The sequence below is a fragment of the Nannobrachium achirus genome (assembly GCF_963921795.1).
Source record: "Nannobrachium achirus genome assembly, chromosome: 1".
Taxonomy (NCBI): domain Eukaryota; kingdom Metazoa; phylum Chordata; class Actinopteri; order Myctophiformes; family Myctophidae; genus Nannobrachium; species Nannobrachium achirus.
The window spans coordinates 48666437-48688936 of NC_137810.1; positions in this window are offsets into that span (position 1 = coordinate 48666437).

The following is a 22500-nucleotide window of genomic DNA, read 5'->3' on the forward strand; positions in this document are numbered from 1 at the left end:
AGCTCATGGATCACTGATGCCTCAATGTCACTGTAGAAACAACAGTACAGACCTTTCAAAACAAACTTGATTAGACTATATATTACTGGACCTGGCCAGCCCAGGACTCACCTAATATAACCCCAGCAGCTCACTTTGCAATAGGCTGGGATGGAAAGAGTGGAGCAACTTGCTATGGGCCTTATCGTCTTCAAGACGCACGATTTGTTAGACCACAAAATGAACATACAGTAAAGCCCCCTATACTGTATGCTTTTAGTGTCATCCTTTTAGCATAGCTTGTCTAACCCGTTTAGGCCTGAAAAATACAAAACAAAATACAAAAAAAAACGTATTTGTCTATCTTTCTCTTGGTCGTCCTCAGACAAGCTTCCATCGGAGTCTCCAATCTTCTCCATACACCCGGCCAGCTCCGAAGAGCTTTCAGCTCCCGCATCCTTCTTCAGGACGTCCACATACGTTAACGCGGAACGTCCTCGCGAACGATGCCTGGTGCTCAAACATTTTAATCAAGAACCACTAGAAATATCTGTATTTGACCGCCGACCCCATCTCAAAATAGCCCCCCAGAAGCAAAGATTTACAAAAGTTTGCTTTAAAATATATATAAATAATAAAGATTTGCACAAAATAATGTTCACGACTAAAACAAAAAAGAAATCAACAAGCTTGCAGCACGGCACCGAGCTTGTATATCTGCTATTTTTCAATAGTTAAAGCATAAAATAATGGTTAGTATTCAGTTAATCAATCATAGTCCGTGAGCAGAAGTACTATACAGAGTTGGTCTGGCCTTTTCTTAGCCGCTGCCGAGCGAAACAGCGGGGGAGAGAGACCAGTTAGTTGGTCCCACGATCCCAGGCCGGTCTCCAATCAGCTACTCTGCCGCTAATTAATAGCACATACTAAACCAATACTGTCATAATGAATGACCTCCATCTCTCCCTGTACTCCCAATTAAGCCTTTTTAAGCCAAGCGCCGCAGAAGGCATTTTCTCCAAAGCCACTCAAGTGGACTTCTACGCTATTACCCATAAGGCTTTGGTGACTGCACCACCCACTCACACACCCACACATTCACCCACTCGAGAGCACGATCTTCCCCAGTGGTTCACACGTTCTGTGGTAGAAATATTTATAGTGTAACAAATGTATTACAAATGTGCAATATGTGTATGTAGTCTAAAATCTCTCACAAGGCTACTTACTCATGTAGATGTACCTGCAGCTGTCACTCTAACAGCTGAGTTCTCTCCCCCACTACTTCACTCTGTGTCAGCATAAAACCTGTACTAAGTGAACCTATACATGGTCATTGCAACTTAACCAGTCAGCCTTATTATATACTGTATGGTACTAGTATAGCTGTTTAGATTCTCTCTCCATCTAGGGAGAGCACCTTGTGTATAAGAGGTGTCCCATATGACACTTCAGGAAGTCTTCTGCCCGACAGGGCAAAGCTCTGGCCAGCAGGCCAGAGCTCTCTGATGCTGGATAATGCTGTTTCTCTGATGCTGAAATCTTCAATAAATGTTTGACTTCACCCTGACTGGATATTAATATTTTTCTATCATAATTGTGAATGTGGTGGAAAAATCCATATAACAATCATTGTGGTATTAATTTATTAAATGTATATGCATAGAGCCTATTTAAACCCTCTGCAGGGTTGACATCATTCCCTGACAAACCCCTTACAAACAGCCGACTCACACAATCCTATTTCAAATATGCCGACTGTGTGTGTGTGTAACTATAGAATAGAGACCATGTAAGGAGTGACCATCTGTAGTTACCTCTCTGTACATCTTCTGTCTATGTATAAATGTGTGTGGGACATGGGTGTTTGGGGGCTGATGGGGGAAGCTCTGAAGGGAGACGCAAGTCTCTCTCTCTCGGCTGTGATGAGATCTACAATAAAGTATGAAGTCTGATTCCTGACAATGCAGTCCTGCACCTTCCTGATTTGTTTAACTTACTTATAGTTAATTTCAAAAACTTCCATTACATTTGGTACCAGGAGTGGGATGGATGCTTTGCTGATTATAGCAAACACTCCATTTAGAATCTAGGAAAATGGGAGCGAAACAGAGCAGGAAGAAGAAGGTTCAACAACAACTGAACGACCTACAGAAGGCCATGGAACAGGCTGAGCTTCGTAAAGAAGTGACACAACTTGACAGAGTGATGGGGAAATTAGCAGATCTACAAGCCAACACTAGTCCTGATGACTCCAACAATGTGAGGCAGAAAGAGCCAAACCGCTGCAAAGACACACAGTTGGCTGTTGCTACACCCAAGGAACACCCCGCAGACAACAGCAACAACCATGATGACATTGGTGGAGAACTAAAGGAGAGCCATGATGTTGTCAGGGGAGAAGAGAAGACTGAGCCCGTCATGAACAATGAAAGACAGGGGGGAGCAGATGTCACAATGACACTCTGTCAAAGAGAATTATTCCCATTAATTCCATATCCAAACCCTCATCCCTGTCCAGGGGCTGGAGCACAGCAAGCGGACATAGATGCATACTCTCCAACAGTACATGTTCAGCGGAACTGGACACCTGATGAATTGAATGACATTGTGAAGGACCTTCCAGACCCCAGAGTCGACGTTGTGCGCTGGTGTGCAGCTGTCTTGGATTTGATCGAGATGTATACACCATCTGCAAGAGAATTGGAATCCATCTTTTGCAAAATCTTTGGATTGAGTTGGGTACGTCTCAGAGGTAACTTTGATGTGAATGGAGCAACAAATGACATTATCACTGGACAGTTGCAGAACCGAGATGGTCTTTTTGACAGGGTGAAAGCAGCATTCCCTGTGCGCATTGATTGGCCTCGAATTCACAACACTAAGCAGCTGTTGGATGAATCCTGTGATGCATACAGGGATAGAATAGAGGAATGTTTCCAGAAGTACTGTGGTGTGGCCCAAGAGAACCCGGCTTACAATGACTTGTTAAAAACTGCAGTGATCAATGGCTTGGTCCCGTCCATCTATAACCGTGTTATGACTTCGTGTATTGGCTGGGAAACCCTGCCCTTGACTGTGGTGTGGGGACATGCACAGCATGCTGAGAGGCATGTGCTCTCACAAGTGGACGTGAGGAAGAAGGCATTGGAGACAGCACAACTGATGTTCTATGAGAACTACCAGCAGCCACCACAGAGAGAACAACAGAGGAAACAACAAAATCCACACTCACATAGGACCATAAGGAGCCGTAAATGGAAACAAAGAAGAGAAGGAAACAGTGACTGTGCCCCAGATCACCACATGGAGACGGAGTGTCCTACCAAGAAGAGGGCATGGCTGCACCGGCAGCACCCAGACAAGGACCATGGACAATATGGGACTGGGCCTGCTCCATGGAGTTGGGGGTCAGTTGTTCAGCCAGCCACCCATCCACAGAGAAGTGGACAATATCTACCCCCCTCTGCGGTCTTCCCTGCATGGCCGGCACCCCCTGGGCCCTGGAATGAGGGCTATGGACCCCATGGCCCCTGGAGGGATGGACCTGCACCAGGTCCTCATCCACAGTGTGGACCAGGTGGTAATATTAACAGGCACCAAATCACAACATGTAGAGCGGGCTGAGTTATATCCTAAATTGTTTGATTTGCTTTGGATGTTATTCATTGTCATACTAAAAATAGGGTAATAGTGATAATATTAACTTATTTTAGATAACTTTCTTAAAAGTCACAGTAAAATCCAATCCAAAATTGAGAATTATATTCTTCTAAGTAATGTAAGAAAAAATATCGTTTAATGGTAGGTTAACAAATGCCTAAAATAGGACAAGAATTTCATAACATTTGAGTAAATCTGTAATGGAATCTGTTTCCGCACCCATAAACTACATATACAAAATGAAAAGATTAATCTGTCTATTATCCCCCACTTCTTCTCTTCCCAGAATAGCTGGCAGGGGGGATGGAAGGGGGGCAGGTGCAGAGGGGTCGCGTGTGTGTGTGTGAGTGAGACAGACCATAATACTGAAACAGGAATACATTTGGGGTTTTACAAGTTAGTATGTATCAAAGTAAGTATTCAAAATGTAGAGTTTCAGGGTGCTCAATCAATAATGTGAAATTGGTAATTAATGATGGCCTTTTTACAAGGTTTGATGTCCAATATTAGGTAACACATTATAAGTGTAGTTAAAGCAGATTTTTTATTGTCTCATGTCCATTTATTCTGCTCTTGTTAAATAGACGTTAAGTATGTCTCGGATTAAAATAAAACACACTTGCACGTGAGGTAAAAATTCCATGTGGCAAGAAATTATATTTTTCCATGTAGCGAATTCCTGAGTGGTGAAAATTCCATGTTGTGATGATAATGCCATACTGATGAAAAATCCATTCAGTTGAATTCCACGTGATGTTAGATAAAATAGTAATCCGTAGGCTAGAACTTGAGGGGTTATCAAGCAATAGTACAGAAATAATTTAGTGACTGATGCAGATAGTATTAATACAAACATCACCACTGTTGAGTATAATATGTTTTCAAAAGTTTGTTTGCAGCTTTCCAAATCATGGGTATGGGTGATGGTTTCTGCAGGACCATTATCCTATCCATTATTCTGTGAAAGTTACTCACAAACTAGGGGGGATAAGGGAACATTGTTTTTTATTTCAGATTTAAGGGAACATAGTTTTTTATTTCAGATTTTCAATTAATTTACGATTGAAGAATTATGTCAACAAGACTAGCTTACTGTATGTGAGTCTAAAACAGAGACCTGTGACAGGTCAAGAGTTCTATTTTTCGAAGGATCAATAGTCTGCCTGATGGGTACATTTCAATCATGGAGAAATATACTGTTTCATTGAGGAATACTATTTGTATTCATTTGTATTCAATTTAATTATATTTTAACTAGCTGTAGGTAATACAAGAAAGTTATGAGGTTTGTAGTATGGAACTACACCACCACAATAGTATTTGAATCTTATCTTATTCAAAAATGGCAGACCTACAAGCTGCAGATCAGGAAATGCCTATAACATTAAAAAAAAGAAGAAGAATGACAGAACTGTCAACAGAGCATAGCATTATCAAAGGTATGCCAAAAGGTCCAGTGTTTAAAAAGAAATCTTAGGAGTGGAGTGTGGGGAAAGTAATTATTGATGCCTTTATCTTTTAACTATTCAGTATGTATAATTGTTGATACATGTTTGAGGCAATATGTGACTGGCAGCATGTGCGCAAATGCTGTTCAGTCACTGTCGTCACACATGTATTGAACAATACAAGTTTTGTTGTCAAGTTGTACATGTATCTAATTTATTTTGAAGTAAAATGTGCTGCCATTCTATGAATTTTCTCTATTTTAATAGGGCATAAATATTTTTATTTTTATGCCCTAAGGGGCCGAATGTGGTGGAAAAATCCATATAACAATCATTGTGGTATTAATTTATTAAATGTATATGCATAGAGCCTATTTAAACCCTCTGCAGGGTTGACATCATTCCCTGACAAACCCCTTACAAACAGCCGACTCACACAATCCTATTTCAAATATGCCGACTGTGTGTGTGTGTGTGTGTGTAACTATAGAATAGAGACCATGTAAGGAGTGACCATCTGTAGTTACCTCTCTGTACATCTTCTGTCTATGTATAAATGTGTGTGGGACATGGGTGTTTGGGGGCTGATGGGGGAAGCTCTGAAGGGAGACGCAAGTCTCTCTCTCTCGGCTGTGATGAGATCTACAATAAAGTATGAAGTCTGATTCCTGACAATGCAGTCCTGCACCTTCCTGATTTGTTTAACTTACTTATAGTTAATTTCAAAAACTTCCATTACAGTTCACAGAAGGCAAGGTGTAAATTGAAACGATCTGTGTTTCCAAGGCTGGGAAGTCTGGCACCTTTTATCATGTAAACAACAACAACAACAACCACGGTGAAAAAAAGGCTAACGCCGTCGGCTGTCAGTAACGCTTTCTGCAGAAGGTAACACGTTCAGTCCAGGTCAGGAGGGAGACCAGGCAAGAAGGAGGCAGTGGTGTAAAGTAACTAAGTACGTTTACTTAAGTAATGTAATTAGTCCAATTTTGAGGTATTTGTACTTTACTTGAGTACGTCCAATTTCCAGTACTGCGCGACGCGTTGTGAGCTTGTAGATCGGCTATTTTAAAACATTTTGTACTTTTACTTTTGGTACTTTAAGTACATTTTGATAACAATACTTTCGTACTTTTACTCAAGTACATTTTGAATTCCGGACTTTTACTTGTAAGGGTGCCCTCACACCAAAATACCTATGAGAGTGGAATCCGCATTCTGCCAATACATTTCAATGAGAATAGAGCGTTTTTTTTGCCTGTAGAGGATTTCTGCAAAAAAACGCTCCATTCTCATTGAAATGCATTGGCGGATTCCACTCTATGTATTTTGGTGTGGCTGCAGCCTAAGGGTGCCCTCACACCAAAATACCTATGAGAGTGGAATCCGCGTTCCGCCAATGCATTTCAATGAGAAGGGAGCGTTTTTTGCAGAAATCCTCTGCTGGCATGAAACCGCTTCACTCTCATTGAAATGCATTGGCGGAACGTGGATTCCACTCTCATAGGTATTTTGGTGTGGCTGCAGCCTAAGAGAGTATTTCTCTATTGCTGTATTGATACTTTTACTTTACTTTACTAAAATATGTGAGTACTTTTTCCACCCCTGGAAGGAGGGCAGGTCGATACATCAAACACAAGCACTGCACCGACTCCTTCTGGTCGCCAAGTCTCGCGCAAGGGTGCACACATGCCAAAAATCATCACATCTCTCTGCGTCTGCAACCGTCTACCTGCTTCTCTATGATAACATGTTAAGACTTTTTAGACCCCAAGTCGCCCTTAGTGATGGGCTCTTTGTTTTTTTTGGTAAATGTGTAACCTTTGGAACGTGGGCGCCTGGGCAGTTAACCATGGTTAACTGACTGTGACGTCATATCAATAAATAAAGTTGCAGTCCTATGTGTGTACTGTCCCGGTAAGGGAGCAGTTCAAACAAAAAAACTCGCCAAAACGCATACATATGCCTACGCACACACATATGCGCGCACGCACGCACGCACGCACGCACGCACGCACGCACGCACGCACGCACGCACGCACGCACGCACGCACGCACGCACGCACGCACGCACGCACGCACGCACGCACGCACGCACGCACACACACACACACACACACACACACACACACACACACACACACACACACACACACACACACACACACACACACACAGAACAACAGGAGTAGAACAAGGAGAGGGAAGCACACAGGGGAAGATATAGTGGGGCACGGCTGTGGCCACGACAGAGTTTAAATTAGGTTCTCTATTTGCATTTCCAGCACAGAGTCTGACCTTCAAAACGCATCAGAGTTAGATCAGACCCCAAAGCCTGATAAAAACGCATTTTTAGGAGCTATTTGCAAAGAAATTACATATATAGGGCCACAATATGAGAGAGAGGAAATTAGATATATAATGAATCGGGGCGGATGTATAATTTGGACTTCTACTCCATACCGCTTCGATTTATTAGAACGGCACAGAAATAATTGGATATTGAGTCTCGCAATAAATAGAGATCCTCTAGTCTAATTTATTTACTGTAGTAAAGTGTGTCAGTGAACAAATTGGTCCAGATAAGAGCCTAAGTGATTGTGTGACATATAGTAATTGCAATGCTCACCTTCCCTCTGTGTACCCTGGCCTCAACCAGACCAGTGTTGCAAGATTTTGCAAGTAAGTATAACGTCACTGTCGGTCAGAAACCTTGTATCTCCAAGTTTCAAATGTGTACTTTTTTCACCAAGTAAAGCCCTGCTTCATCATACAAGGCTGTCGCACAAAAGTAGTGAAAACAGCCGATCTACAAGCCTTGCGGTGCGAGGCGTTGTGTGCTTTTTATTATATAGAACCTTTTACAGAAAGTTCTCACAAAGTGCTTTACATACATTGAAAAAACACAACAAAAACGAAGGTAAGTATAAGAAAAAGGCTGTACAGTTAGTTACTAGGCTATTAATACAGGCATAGAAATATAAATTAAAATCATATACCAACAGCAAACGCCTATTCAAAGTAGCGTTTTGAGGTCGCTTTTAAAAATGTCGACAGAGGCTGCAAATCTCAAGGCTTGTGGAAGAGCATTCCAAAGTTTGGGGGCAACAGCTTGAAAGGCCTTGTCACCTTTGGTTTTTAAATGAGTCTTAGGAACCTTTAACAGACCCTGCTCAGCAGACCTTTTGGGCTGAGCCAACAGCCATCCATGGGGGCTGTTAAGTATGACATCATTTTGTAGGCAGAGGAGAATTTCTGCCCCCAGTTTCCGTGAATCTTTTTACTATTTTTACTATTTACACATTTTTCTTCTCTTTGTTGTTGAAAGGAAAGTGTTAGAATTATACTTTAGTCGTTATTTTTGTCTCGGATCTGTTGAAATAGCGAGGGACAGAAAATGCTCTGGGGGCAGAGTTCTCCTCTGCCTACAAAATGATGTCACGGCTTAAAAGCCCCTGACCAGATCTGTTAGAGTCTGACCATGCAGAGCTCTGTATGTGAGACTGGGGTGGTGTGGCACCATGGTGAGCAGTCTGGCTGCAGAATTTTGCGTTTGTGTCTCCACCGTGGCGTGATCCCCGCTGATCCAAACGAGAACACGCCGTCCGTCTGAAAGGCGCTATAGGCCTACTCTGTTACAGTAAAAGTCTCAAGTTTTCAAATATGTAATATGTGAGAAATCCTTTGAAAATAGCAGAGCTACAAGCTCACGATGCATTGTGATGCGTTGTGAGCTAATCCTGCAAACCACTGTACCGATCAGCACCAAATGTCCTCTTGATGTGCACGCTCACAGTAGGCCAAGGAAGCTCCTCTCTCAATACTATCCACATCCTGTGAATGTCAGAACTTCAGATCAATCGCCCCGCCGTGCCTCCATATTTGGGGCAAGACTGAAATCAATATCGAGAGGACCAAAAATGGAAATAAGGCCTTGGGGCTTTATTGTGTTTTTTATCCTCTGATGTGATATTGAGTCTGCTGTATGCTGTGGAATTGCTGATGTGCTCTTTCCTTTTATCGCCAAAATAAATCGTTCTACATGACACCATCATTGATGATGACACAGGGAGATCCACAGGGAAGCCGTTATTAAACCGTTTATTAAACCCTGACTTGTCAAGTGTACAAAATGGACACGCACGTATGTAAGTAGACATTCAGTGTTTGTCTGTGTACAGCTGCACATGCTGAAAACAGAAAGGTTCACTGCAAGGCCACTTGGAAATCATATGTCCTTACTTACCTTACTTTCCAGAATAGCTAAATCTGCAGATCTGCAAGCTCAAAAGCTGTTGCTTCGCACTGTGTTTCGAGCTTGTGGATTGGCTACTTTTGCTATGTTTGTGTGATGCTGTAGTTTGATCAAGTAGGACGATAATTTACATTTTAACATTGACGTTTTTTTCGTAAATGAATTGATCATACTACAGCATCACAGAAAAGTATCTTCAAGTTCGATCAGGTCGATCTGCTAATGCTATTTCTTTTGCTATTTTTGGGCAGTTTTGTAGTACAGTATGATGTTTCCACCCGACAGAGACGATATTCTTCATCCTCAAAGCAGATTATTTCAGACAACAGAGATGTTTCTGACCCATCCCTGTTATAAATCAACCATGACAATTGATGAACTTCACCTTTGACCCCGTCCAAGCAACCCACCTATGAATCTCTGCCCTGATCAGAGATCAGCTTTGCGTCCCATCTAATCCCTGTGTCTCCATCAGAACGCTGACCCCAGGTCAGGGCTTTAGATGAGAAACTCAGCGGAGAGCAGATCTCTGCCCCTCTGGGCTGTGACCTCCGACCCCCCCTCCCTGCCCTCTGACCTTATACCTCTGATTGTCTGATGTGACATGGAGACGTCTCTCTAGGGCAGGGGTGTCCAAACCTTTTTCAAGGGGGGCCACATTAGAAAATATTAAAACACCAAAGGGCCGACATACAAAGTCATATCGTTGTTGTCGGGTGGAAACCTTGTATATCTAAAACCGTTTGTTTTGTATTTATCATTTTAAAAACGATTTAAACTAGTGAAAACAGCCGATCTACAAGCACACAACGCCTCGCACCGCGAGGCGTTGTGTGCTTGTAGATCTGCTGTTTTCACTACTTTTGTGCGACGGCCTTGTATGATGAAGCAGGGCTTTGTTTTGCGAAAAGAATTACAAATTTGAAACTTGGAGATACAAGGTTTCTGCCCGACAGTGACGATATGCCTCGCATTTAATCATTGATATTTAATATCAGTGGTCTTTTGTCAGGTGTGTGCTCTGAACAAAACCCAAATAACTCGGCCTTATTTCACTTATTTCATTACCAAATGTAACCAGATGTGCAAGCCAACAAAAGCGAAAAAAAAAAATATATATATATCCTTTCTTTGACCACCTTCAGAATGAGACAACAGGGAACAAGGAATCCTGACAAAATATTGTTCTTTGACGGTGCTAGCGGGCTGTTAATAATACAATTTAGGAATGAAGCCGTACAATGCTTTACCCCCTCCAAATGTATATTATGTTCCCCATTTTCAACTGTTTTTATTATATTGTGTAAACACAGTTATGTTTTCTCATGCCAATAACGCTCCTTTGAATTGAATTGAATTGTATGGATCTGAAACCTGGAGGACCTGGAGACCTTCATGAAAGACTGCCTAATAAGAAGCATCCTTGCAGTGATCCTCCGGCCAAATTGAATCAACAAAAGTGTGACTCCCCCCCTTCAAAACCGCTATAAATGAGCACAGGAGGTCCAGTTGCAATTTGCAACCGGACCTAGAGAAGTCTTCTAGCTTGTCAGCTTGCATCAAACAAATCAAAACAGTGGAGGTACAGCCCATAAGGAGAAAGAGGAGCTGGATTGATCACACTCTGAGACACACTGAGAAGAAACACAACAAACAGCAGTACAAACTATCTTTCATGCCAACTGCCATCAGACTGCATAATGCATGTAACCCTTTCCTCAAAGCATAATGTTGTGTCTTGTGGGATTACTGTATGTCCATGTGTGTCTGATGTGTTTCTGTTTATCTTTAATAAAGCAAATGCTTTATTAAAGACAAACAGATGACATATACAGTATATGTCATCTCAACAACACACAATTTCAAAACATTTGGAAACATTTCACAATGTCCACATTGCATCACAATGTCTTGTGAGCTCGTAGCTGCTACTTTTTCTCAACTATTTGCCGTACAACTAATATACTGTAGGAGCTACGTGGTTAAAGTGATGTATTTTGTTGGTCCCACTATAGTTCTATAGCCCTGCCTGGACACATTACATATCACAGGTTTTTATATCATCTCACACAAGCAGAAAACACACACACACACACAAACACACACACACACACACACACACACACACACACACACACACACACACACACACAAACACACACACACACACTGGAAGGAGGAGGAGGAGGATATAGCCTACAGTAGTTGCTGTTTCGTCGTGCCACGGTGTCATGGCGGTAAAAGCTGAAAACAGCAGAGCTACAAGCTCACAATAAGTAGTAAACCTGACACTGGGTTATAGATCTGCTTTTCGGTGAAGCAGACTTATCACGCACACACACGCCCGCATAAACGCACACACGCACACTCACGCACACGCACACACACACACACACACACACACACACACACACACACACACACACACACACACACACACACACACAGAAAGTGATTGATGACTTGTTTGGGTGATGGTGGACGGGGCGCTTGGATAATCCCGGTGTCGCTGTGTGTGTGTGTGTACTCTCTGGAGAGGATTACACACACACACACACACACACACACACACACACACACACACACACACACACACACACACACACACACACACACACACACACACACACACACAAACAGTACTCGTACACATAACGCGTAGACAAACAGACGCGCACGCACACACACACAAACAGACACAGGCAAGCACAGTAATATACACCCCAACACATTTTATACACACACCTGAACGCGCATGCATGCAGTCAGGCACGCAGTCACACACGCACACTCACCCACAAATACACACACAAACAGACAGATAAAGGCGTGATGTGTAGTGGTCTCCAAGGAGAAGATTGGGATACTCGAATCAATAAACCCTGAGGAGGTTGTCTGTCTGATACTCCTCACACACACACGCAAACTCACCAAGGGCACTACAGACGGATCCAGCAGCCAGCGTGAGGTGTAGATGTTACAGATTTTACTGTAGCCTTGAAGTTCAGCGCTTCCATTTCTAATAACTGTAATCCAGCCGAGACAAACACAACTGAGCTACAGCAAAACACAACTTTGATGGTTTAAGACAGACAGAGGTGCAGAGAAAGTGATTTCCAGTATTTCCACTACTTTTGTATCGGGGCAAATATATTACTTTTACTCCACTACAATTATTTGAAAACTTTAGTAACTAGACTTTACTTTGTAGATTTTGATTATTATTACGAAACATACAGTAACAACTTGAGCCCCACAGTATATACTTTACTAGAGTAAATTTTGAATTACGGTATTCTGGTATGAGTAGGTTATATTTCTTTTTAAGATTTTTTTGGGGGGCTTTTTCTGCCTTTATTGATAGGTGTACAGTACAGTACTAGGCTGACAGGAAACGGGGAGAGAGATGGGGGGTGACACGCAGCAAAGGTTGTCAGGATCGGGACTCGATCCTGCGACGCTGCAAGGGCTGGATTACCAGCTATTTCTACATTGCAGCATTGATTCATGGGTTTCATTTGTAGTCCTACACCGGCCATGTTTAAGGCCTGTCCATACTGTCTACGAGCTCAGAACTATTTGTCGGAAAGGTCCGTTTCAACTACAAAATGACGTCACTCGCATCTTTTGAAAAGCATTACCCCGAATTAGAGTTCGGAAAGTTGCACACCGGAAAGTCGGAACTCTCCGACAAAAAGTTTGGTGGTCGCAGACAGTATGGACAGACCTTTAAGTTAAGGCATAAGAGCTGGCACTAAAGACAATCAAAATAGAGCCTCTCTTTCTCTCTCTCTCTCTCTCTCTCTCTCTCTCTCTCTCTCTCTCTCTCTCTCTCTCTGTATTTCGTCCATGACTGCAACTGGTGAGGAGAGGCTGGACGAACAACAGCTCCTCAAACCAAGATGGATCCTCTCAGCTCCCAAGCTAACTGATAACGCATACATTGTAATTTACCTAATATTCTGTAGCGGTGAAGCACGGCCGGATCATTATCCGCACCATTACACCTAAAGATAACACGGACAGTTTGGCCCGTCCACGCACGCGCTCGCCATCTGGTCTGACGTGTGCGTGGTGCACACACACGCACACGCACGTGTGTGTGAGTGAGTGTGTGGATGTGTGTGTGTGCGTGTGTGTGTGTGTGGATGTATATGTGTGCGTGTGTGTGTGTGTGTGTGTGTGTGTGTGTGTGTGTGTGTGTGTGTGTGTGTGTGTGTGTGTGTGTGTGTGTGTGTGTGTGTGTGTGTGTGCGTGTGTGTGTGCGCGTGTGTGCGTGTGAACGATTCTTCCCCGCGGAGCACAAACAATTAAGCAGTAGACGAACGCATGTACTGCATATTCTGTCACAGAGGTGTGTGTGTGTGTGTGTGTGTGTGTGTGTGTGTGTGTGTGTGTGTGTGTGTGTGTGTGTGTGTGTGTGTGTGTGTGTGTGAGTTTATATTAACGTTCCATTCATCATGGTACTATGTGCTCGTCCCATCTGTGCACTGGCACCAACGCCCTCTCTCTCTCTCACACACACACACACACACACACACACACACACACACACACACACACACACACACACACACACACACACACACACACACACACACACACACACACACACACACACAAACAAATAACACAAAACACTAAAAATCTGAAATGAGCTCATAAAAGCTTCTCTCATTCTCCTTTACCATCCTCTCTCTCGCTCCACCTCTCTCTCTCTCTGTCTGTGTGTCTGTCTGTCTGTCTGTCTGTCTGTCTGTCTGTCTGTCTGTCTGTCTGTCTGTCTGTCTCTGTAAGGACTGTTGCGAGCATAGAACAGTGGACAATAGAGGTGCGCGGGTGGCGGTTTTAGCCGCAGAATAGTAAATATTATTCCCCCCTAGTTTGCATGGTCCAAGAAAAAAAAAAAAAGCTGGTTAGCTCACTCAGCAGCATTGGTTAGCCGGGAATCCAAAGGCCCGGGTTCGATTCCCGCTGAGGGAACGACTAGCAAATTATTACCCTGAACGTGTGATGATGCATGCGCAGTAGACAGACTACTGAGCCTTAGCTAAGGGATGACAACAGTGATAACTGAACAGACCCATATGACATCAGGGAATCGACTGGTTGACCAGTGTTTTTGTGGTTTGCTTTCTCTTGACTTGAACATCTATTTTGGGGTTAATGTCTTGTACAGTACTCTTTTTTTGCTGAAACGTTGGATCCTGTAGTAAGTTAATAAAGGTATTTAAAAAATTCTGAAAGTCTCTCTCTCTCTCTCTCTCTCTCTCTCTCTCTCTCTCTCTCTCTCTCTCTCTCTCTCTCTATGTGTGATAGACATTCAATCCAGACCTAAACCGGTTTATTGAACCCTGGGGTTGATGAGGCACCGCACACTACATCCCTGCTACACAGTGGAAGACACACAACACACTATTAAACACTGCATGTTGGAGAGCGGAAAACAGCTCGCACGCACACGCACGCACGCACGCACGCACGCACGCGCGCACGCACACACACACACACACACACACACACACACACACACACACACACACACACACACACACACACACACACACACACACACACACACACAGTGCTATTCATAAGGAGGCGAGGGGCAATTAGATAGCTGTCAATGCCAATGAGTGCATGCTCTTCAGAAGTACAATGTGGTGCAGGAGAGGAGATGAGATCTGTCTATAAACCACTGAATAGAGAGAGGGAGAGAGGGATGAAGGGAGAGAGAGAGAGAGCGAGAGGGAGAGAGGGATGGATGGATGGAGGGATGGAGGGAGAGAGAGAGAGGGAGAGAGACAGGGATGAAGAAAAGGGGGCAAATCACTAAGGCTAATAATACAGCTCTTTAAAGGAGTAGTTCACCCCCAAAATGACTTTTTTTCCTATCGATTACTCACCCCATGCATGGAGATTTGAGTTCAATGATATAATTTAGTTTTTATCGCATTCCTAAGCCAATAATTTGTGGAGATTCTTTGTAGGCCCATTGACTCAGGCCTCCATCTGGAATCAATGGTGGGGACGCATCAGGGCGACATGCGACCTCACCCAGATATGCATGGACTGTCTTCCTCCATATATGGGCATTCCCATATGAAGTCCTGTTAGATATGGGCTTAACACATTTAGTGCCATTGACTTTGAAGGGATGATGCCGAGTGCCAGGTCTTCCTCCCATAGGCGTCCGCTCTTATTTTGAAAAGCTGGGATGACAATGCGCAGATTTTTGGTCTTTGCGTGCACATCAACGTCCTATCTGAACCAGCCACACAGATATGGGCCTTGTCTTGGTCATCTGGCCAGTGATATATATCGATGACATCAGGGATCTGCATATATGGGCATAAAAGGAATTCTGAGGAATACCCATATATGGACTTTTAACCCATAGACTGTAAAATGTGTACACGTCTACACGCAGACAAGCTGTGACATTTCTCATGGTAAGGTTCGGCCTTCGGTCGCAATAATCAAATTATTGGAATGCGACAAACTCAGGTCTCCATGGGGTGAGCAATCGATAGGAAAAAAGTCATTCTGGGGGCGAACTACTCCTTTAAAGGCCCCTTTAAAGAGGTGGTGCCATAGTTTTGTACTTTTTCAGTTTTGCTATGTGTCTATGGAGTTAACATTAATCTAATAGACCCCCAGGTGTGGTTTTAATATGCAAATATGTCTACCCTGTGTATTTTGGGGTTCTTCCTGAAAGCCGAAAGCCGAAGGAGTCAAAAGGCCCAATCGAAATACACAGCTTTAATCACACATTATACATTTAAAAGCATCCCCTCCCCTTTTTACCATACAGCAACAAATGTAGGTGTGGCCAACTTCAGGTCGGTCACCACCCACCTGCAAACCAGGTATACTTAATGAACAGGTGGGTGTGTCCACATAAAATCATAATTTTGACACTTTCTTCTGTACACTTTTTTGAATAAATAAATAAAACAATCTTTCTCCCAGTACAGTATATATGTTACAGTATGTTCAAGAAACCAGTAAAAGTTGTCAAGGAGCACTCGTTTTGACGTTCACCACACACTAATCACCACCAGATGGCGACGTCAGCCACTGCTCTGCCATTCACCAGAGTGTATATAAAAGAGTTACGTCACGCTTTGAACTCGCCGCAGACCGGAAGTGTTTACTCTTTATTTACTAGCCTAGCCTAGCCTAGCCTAGCCTAGCCTAGCCTAGCCATTAGCTCCATTGTAGTCACTTGGACAGGGCGTTTAACGTGCGCTTGCCCAGGCCTTACGGCCTGGGCATAAATATAACGATTGCATTCACCACGGCTTCGTAACTCGCGCGGCGCTCCGCCGGCCGCGCGGCCCTGGCCCGCTCTTCGCGGCCACTCGCGCCTGCGGCGCTCGGGGGCGAAGAGCAGGACCAAGGTCCGCTGGCCTTCGCGCCGCTTGGGGCTTCGTGGACCCAGGGGGGCCTCGTAACTCGTTTGGGCTTCGTGGATACAGGGGGGCTTCGGTAGCCGCTCGCAGTGTCGTGGACAATAGAGCGGCGCACCGCCTGGAGTACGTTGTTGTGGCGACCGCTTGCTCCGCCCCGTGCCGCACCACGAGTGCTCCGCGTCTCGAATGTGCTGTTTCTCTAATATACTATGACATATATAATGATAATACCTGATGATCATGTTTTTCAGCCTTGTGGGACAGTCAGTCACAGGAGATGTGACAAGAAGCTTGAGTGTCCACTGCAGGGCTATTGCACTTTGTTGTTCCTATAGCAACGCAGGCCTTGTTGGGAGAGTGACCGACAGGGGCGTCACAAGGGGTAGGAAAGTGGGACTGAGTTACTGGGGCCCAAGGTGGAGGGGCCCTAATAACTTTATCTATTGAAAAATAGCAGATATACAAGCTCACAGCGCGGCACCGAGTGCCGCGCTGCGAGCTTGTAGATCTGCTATTTTTAAAAAGTTGTGAAAATGTGTGAAAATCTTTGAATATATGTATTTTTTAAGCGAACATTTCTAACTCAAATTTTGCTTCTGGGGGTCCCTGGAACTAAATATTTTGAGATCGGGGTCCGTGGCCAAATAGCTACATATCATCTTGGGGGTCCTTGACATAGGTTTCTTGCACACATTTTCACGATTAAAAAAAAATAGCAGATATACAAGCTCGCAGCTGTGAGCTTATTATCTGCTATTTTTCAATAGTTAACATTCATGGGGGGCCCGCAGTGAATCCTTGTACCCAGGGCCCAGAATTTGGTGTGACGCCCCTGGTGACCGAACACAGCAAGCAGACGGTCCTTAATGAATTTAGATTTTCTTTTGTTGTTTCCAAAGCACACAAACACATGTTTAAGGCTATCGATGTGTTTAATATTTCAACTTTCCAAGCCAAACCTGAGGAACGTCACACTGAATTATCTTGGTATACAGTTGTGCCCCTTTGTATAGCTGGATTGTCTGTTAACATTTTTTGCATGGTCCTCATTTCAAGGTTTTGGTCTTCTTAGTTCTTACATGCAGTTGTTGAGGGCTTAAAAAAAAACTTGTTTTGTGGAAGTTAATGAGGTGCATTCAAATAAACCTCACAACTCTATATCTATTTCAAATCATTATGTTGGTATCACACATTTACGCCTTGCACCTCGCCATACAAAAGTGTCGCACAAAAGTAGTGAAAATAGCAGATCTGCAAGCTCCCAGCACATCGCATCAGGACGCGTCAGCCATTTTCACAATTAAATATATATATATATATATATATATATATATATATACTAGTAAGACTCCTAGGGGCAAAAAGCGACCTCGCCCTAAAGGGAATGTGTAGCTAGATATACACTACACATTCACCTATGGACTTGCCTGAGGGTCCAGGTTACTTTGATGTAGATGTTCACGTAATAGCCTATGTGTATATAACATATTTGACTAAATTGAAGTTAATAGGAGAATCGTTATTTTGATCTACGTTTTGCCTGTTATCTCCTATGGTACCAACATCAATACACCATGGAATTGTGGACGAAATCTTATCCAACGCACAAAATAACAAACAAAATATTCAAAGTTTTGGGCCTGAGAGGCAAAATCTCATCACATGGTGGTCCGTAGTGGCTCAAATGCTGAATAAATAATGGGCCTTGATATCGTCGTTGTCGGGTGGAAACCTCGTATCTCCAGTTTCAAATGTGTACGTTCTTTCGCAAAGTAAAGTCCTGCTTCATCATACAAGGCCGTCGCACAGCCGATCTACAAGCACACAACGCCTCGCGGTGCGAGGCGTTGTGTGCTTGTAGATCGGCTGTTTTCACTAGTTTAAATCATTTTTTAAATGATAAATGTAAAATGAACGGTTTTGGACATACAAGGTTTTCACCCGACAACGACGAGATGAAAAGGGTTGAAAACCACTGCTCTATGCAGCATCTCCATCACATAGAAGAGAAGCGGAGAGACTCCTCTGTAATTGGTTCATTAGAATTGGCTGAGGCCATTGTGTGATCTCTCTCACACAGCAAATAATCCACGCTGGCATGCGCACGCACACACACACACACACGCACGCACGCACGCACACACGCGCACACGGACATGATTGTGAACTCACATACTCACATGAACATACATGCACACACACACAGGCTAATAATTCAGCCGGGCTGGGATTATTTTCTCCCTCGTTTCTTGATGAGGGAAGGCTTTTTTTTTTATAGCTCATGCATAACATTAACTTTACTTCACACACGCACGCACACACACATAAACGCGCACGCGCGCGCACACAAGCCATTAGCTTTGATGCATGCGATAGAATAGAATCTATTTAAATCTTTGCACGCGAGTGCGGAGTGAATATACGTCTGATTCTCGCTTAAAAAGACAGGATTATGAAAGGCACATTTATTCAGGCACACTGTGCGAGGCGAGGCGAGGCAATAAGGCGAGGCTTCGCTTATATCAAGAGTCAAAAGATGGAGCAAAGACACTCGAGGATTCAGCTGTTCCCTCTCATAGGCGCTCTAGGGGTTATTGTCGACGTCCCCCTGTGAATTAATTCAATTTGGAACACAGCGTTAGCATTGATGGAACCCGGTTAGCATTGATGTTAGCATTCAGCGGAGAACAAACACCATGATTAGCAAAAGCCCTCGTACCACACCAGCAGCTATACCCCCATTTACACATACAAGGCAAACATCCAGCGGTAAACATCATGGCTACAACAGCCCGCTATCCGTTATTCAGAGAGATGATTAAAAAAGTCTGCACCTCAGTCTTATAAGGACGGGTTTTTTGCCAGATGCTACAAGAGAAACCAGCTAAACTGGTCTATGAAAACAAGCCTATAAGAAGTGACTATTAGGCCATGAGCACTTCAAACCTATAATACATCGTCTATTTGAAAATGGCCACCACTGATTTGAGAAAAATTAGGAAGCAATCCCTGAAATAAGCAACTACATTTAGATAGGCTACAAGCCTGAAAAACTACAAGCGAATTTACAGAAAAACAAGCTCTATAATATTAAGTAGTAGCTTATAATAAGTAGGGTTGAGTACCGAAGTCGGTACTTTTAACGGTACCGACTGCATTACGTCGGTACTACCAAGTATCGGTTAACTTAAAAGGTACCACATTTCGGTACTCTTGAACGCACCGGTGGGCAGTCGCATTCGTTACAGTTCGCATTCGTTACAGCTACTGACATGATAATGACCGTGTTAGTATACTAGTCCTTACTTTATGTGAAAATAGCCAACAACTTTGGAGGATTTAAATGTGTATTATGATCCAACATCTATTAATTTCCAATAAATAATAGAAAATCAGACAAAACTTCAGGATTTAAATTCACAAAAACATCAAAAGTAGCAGATCCACAAGTCGCGTTTCGAGCTTGCGGATCTGCTACTTTCGAAGCTTTTGTGTGACGCTGCAGTATATGCATGATAAAGTAGGATCTTAACATACAAAAAGATAACACAAAAAGATAAAATATGGAGATAAGAGGTTTCTGCCCGACAGCGACGTTATAATAAGCTGATGTGGCAGCACTGCGCAAGGACCTTTTACACTAGGTGTGTGTGTGTGTGTGTGTGTGTGTGTGTGTGTGTGTGTGTGTGTGTGTGTGTGTGTGTGTGTGTGTGTGTGTGTGTGTGTGTGTGGTGCTGTCTAATTGTAGCCCCCGGTGCTGGAAGATGAGAGCTTGGTAACAAAGGTGTCCTTTGAGTTCAGCCATGTTACAGCAAGAGACCCTCTTCCTGTTTCCCCCTTATAATACACAGAGAATATACTGCACCTGCAACTCAGCATGAGGGTGTAAGTGTATGTGTCTCAATATGAGAGAGAGAGAGAGAGAGAGAGAGAGAGAGAGAGAGAGAGAGAGAGAGAGAGAGAGGTTATGAATTGTACAGGGCTTGATTCTTCCCTTTGTCTGCACTCTTGTCTGTCTGTCTGTCTGTCTGTCTGTCTGTCTGTCTGTCTGTCTGTCTGTCTGTCCGTCCGTCTGTCTGTCTGTCTGTCACAGTCTCTCGCTCTCTCAATTCAATTCAAAGGCCTTTATTGGCATGAGAAAACATACCTTTACATTGCCAACGCAGAAGAGTACACAGTACAATACAATCGATCAATATAATACAATAACAATAACATCTTTACAATTGAAAGGGCTGGAACAGTTTTCATGTATCGAGATTGCTCGATGCAGGGATGTATACACAATGATCAGTAGTCTTATCCTTCTCCTATCACAGCAGCTCACAACATCTATCTCTCTCTCTCTCTCTCTCTCTCTCTCTCTCTCTCTCTCTCTCTCTCTCTCTCTCTCTCTCTCTCTCTAACATGGGTATACAACCCTGCCGCCTCCGTTTGCTCTACCATTTTTACATTCAAGCAGAATTGCAATACAACAAAAAATAATTGCCTTTTCAAAACCATTTAGCTATAGACCTAGACCACCCACACCCACACACACACACACACACACACACACACACACACACACACACACATGCACAGTCTGCATACTCACACGACACAGTGTCACTTGTTTTCAAGCGGGAAAGCAGCAGCTTAAGAAAGGCAAATCAAAGTAAAAAAAGGAAGCGTGTCTTCTCAAATGTCTTGTGGAAAAAAAACACGTGTCAGATGATGGTATTAAAGATGTTTTACTGACAAGCTGTTTAACCACAGAGCTGTTTTCATGATTTCTGTCAAATTAGGATTAGTATTAAATATGGCTTTAGATGTTTAATCATTTTCAGAGATGTCAGTGAGTTCAAAAACACACGCACGGCCAACCTTGATGCTTGTGATTTTCGAAGCTGCCGTTTTAGAAACTGATATTGATGTATTTGGGGTTGCTGTCGGGTGGAAACCTTGTATGTCCAAAACTGTAGCCTTTTATTATTATTATATTAAAAAAGGTATGTGTACTTTACTTCCAATTTCCAATACTTTCACTTCTACTACACTACGATCACAATGCGTCGTGATCCAACGCATTGTGAGCTTTATATACATTTAACAACTTCAAATGGGAAATATGCATAATGAGTAGGTCTACTTTTACTTTTGGTACCTTTTGATGCCAATACCTTTGTACTTTTACTCAATTGCATCTTAAATTCAGGATTTGTTTTACTTTTTACTAACAGAGTATATCTGCATTCCAGTATTGATTCTTTTAATTAAGTAAAGAAATGTTACTTTTCCTCCACTGTTTGTGCGACACTCTTGTATGATGAAGTAGTAGGGCATTCGTCTACAAAAATAAAAAAAAAGTTAGAAAATGGGAGATGCACGGTTTCCGCCCGACAACAGCGACGGCTTGTGACATCATCAGTGTGAGGCTCTCAGATGATTGCAGTGCTTTTTATTGTCAGCTCCTCCAGGGAGGTAAAGGTACCGCCGGAGGTCCAGGCACAAACCCATCATCCCAGAGAGCTGCTCTCCGTGATTTGATTTGCTGGCCTCGCCTGATTGGATTACAAGGCTGACATCCATGTCCAGGCTATACCAGAGCCATGTCCATTCATATAGGCTGCGCACACACACACACACACACACACACACACACACACACACACACACACACACACACACACACACGCACACGCACACGCACACGCACACACACACACAACATGAGTATGCGATTGTATTAATGGATTGT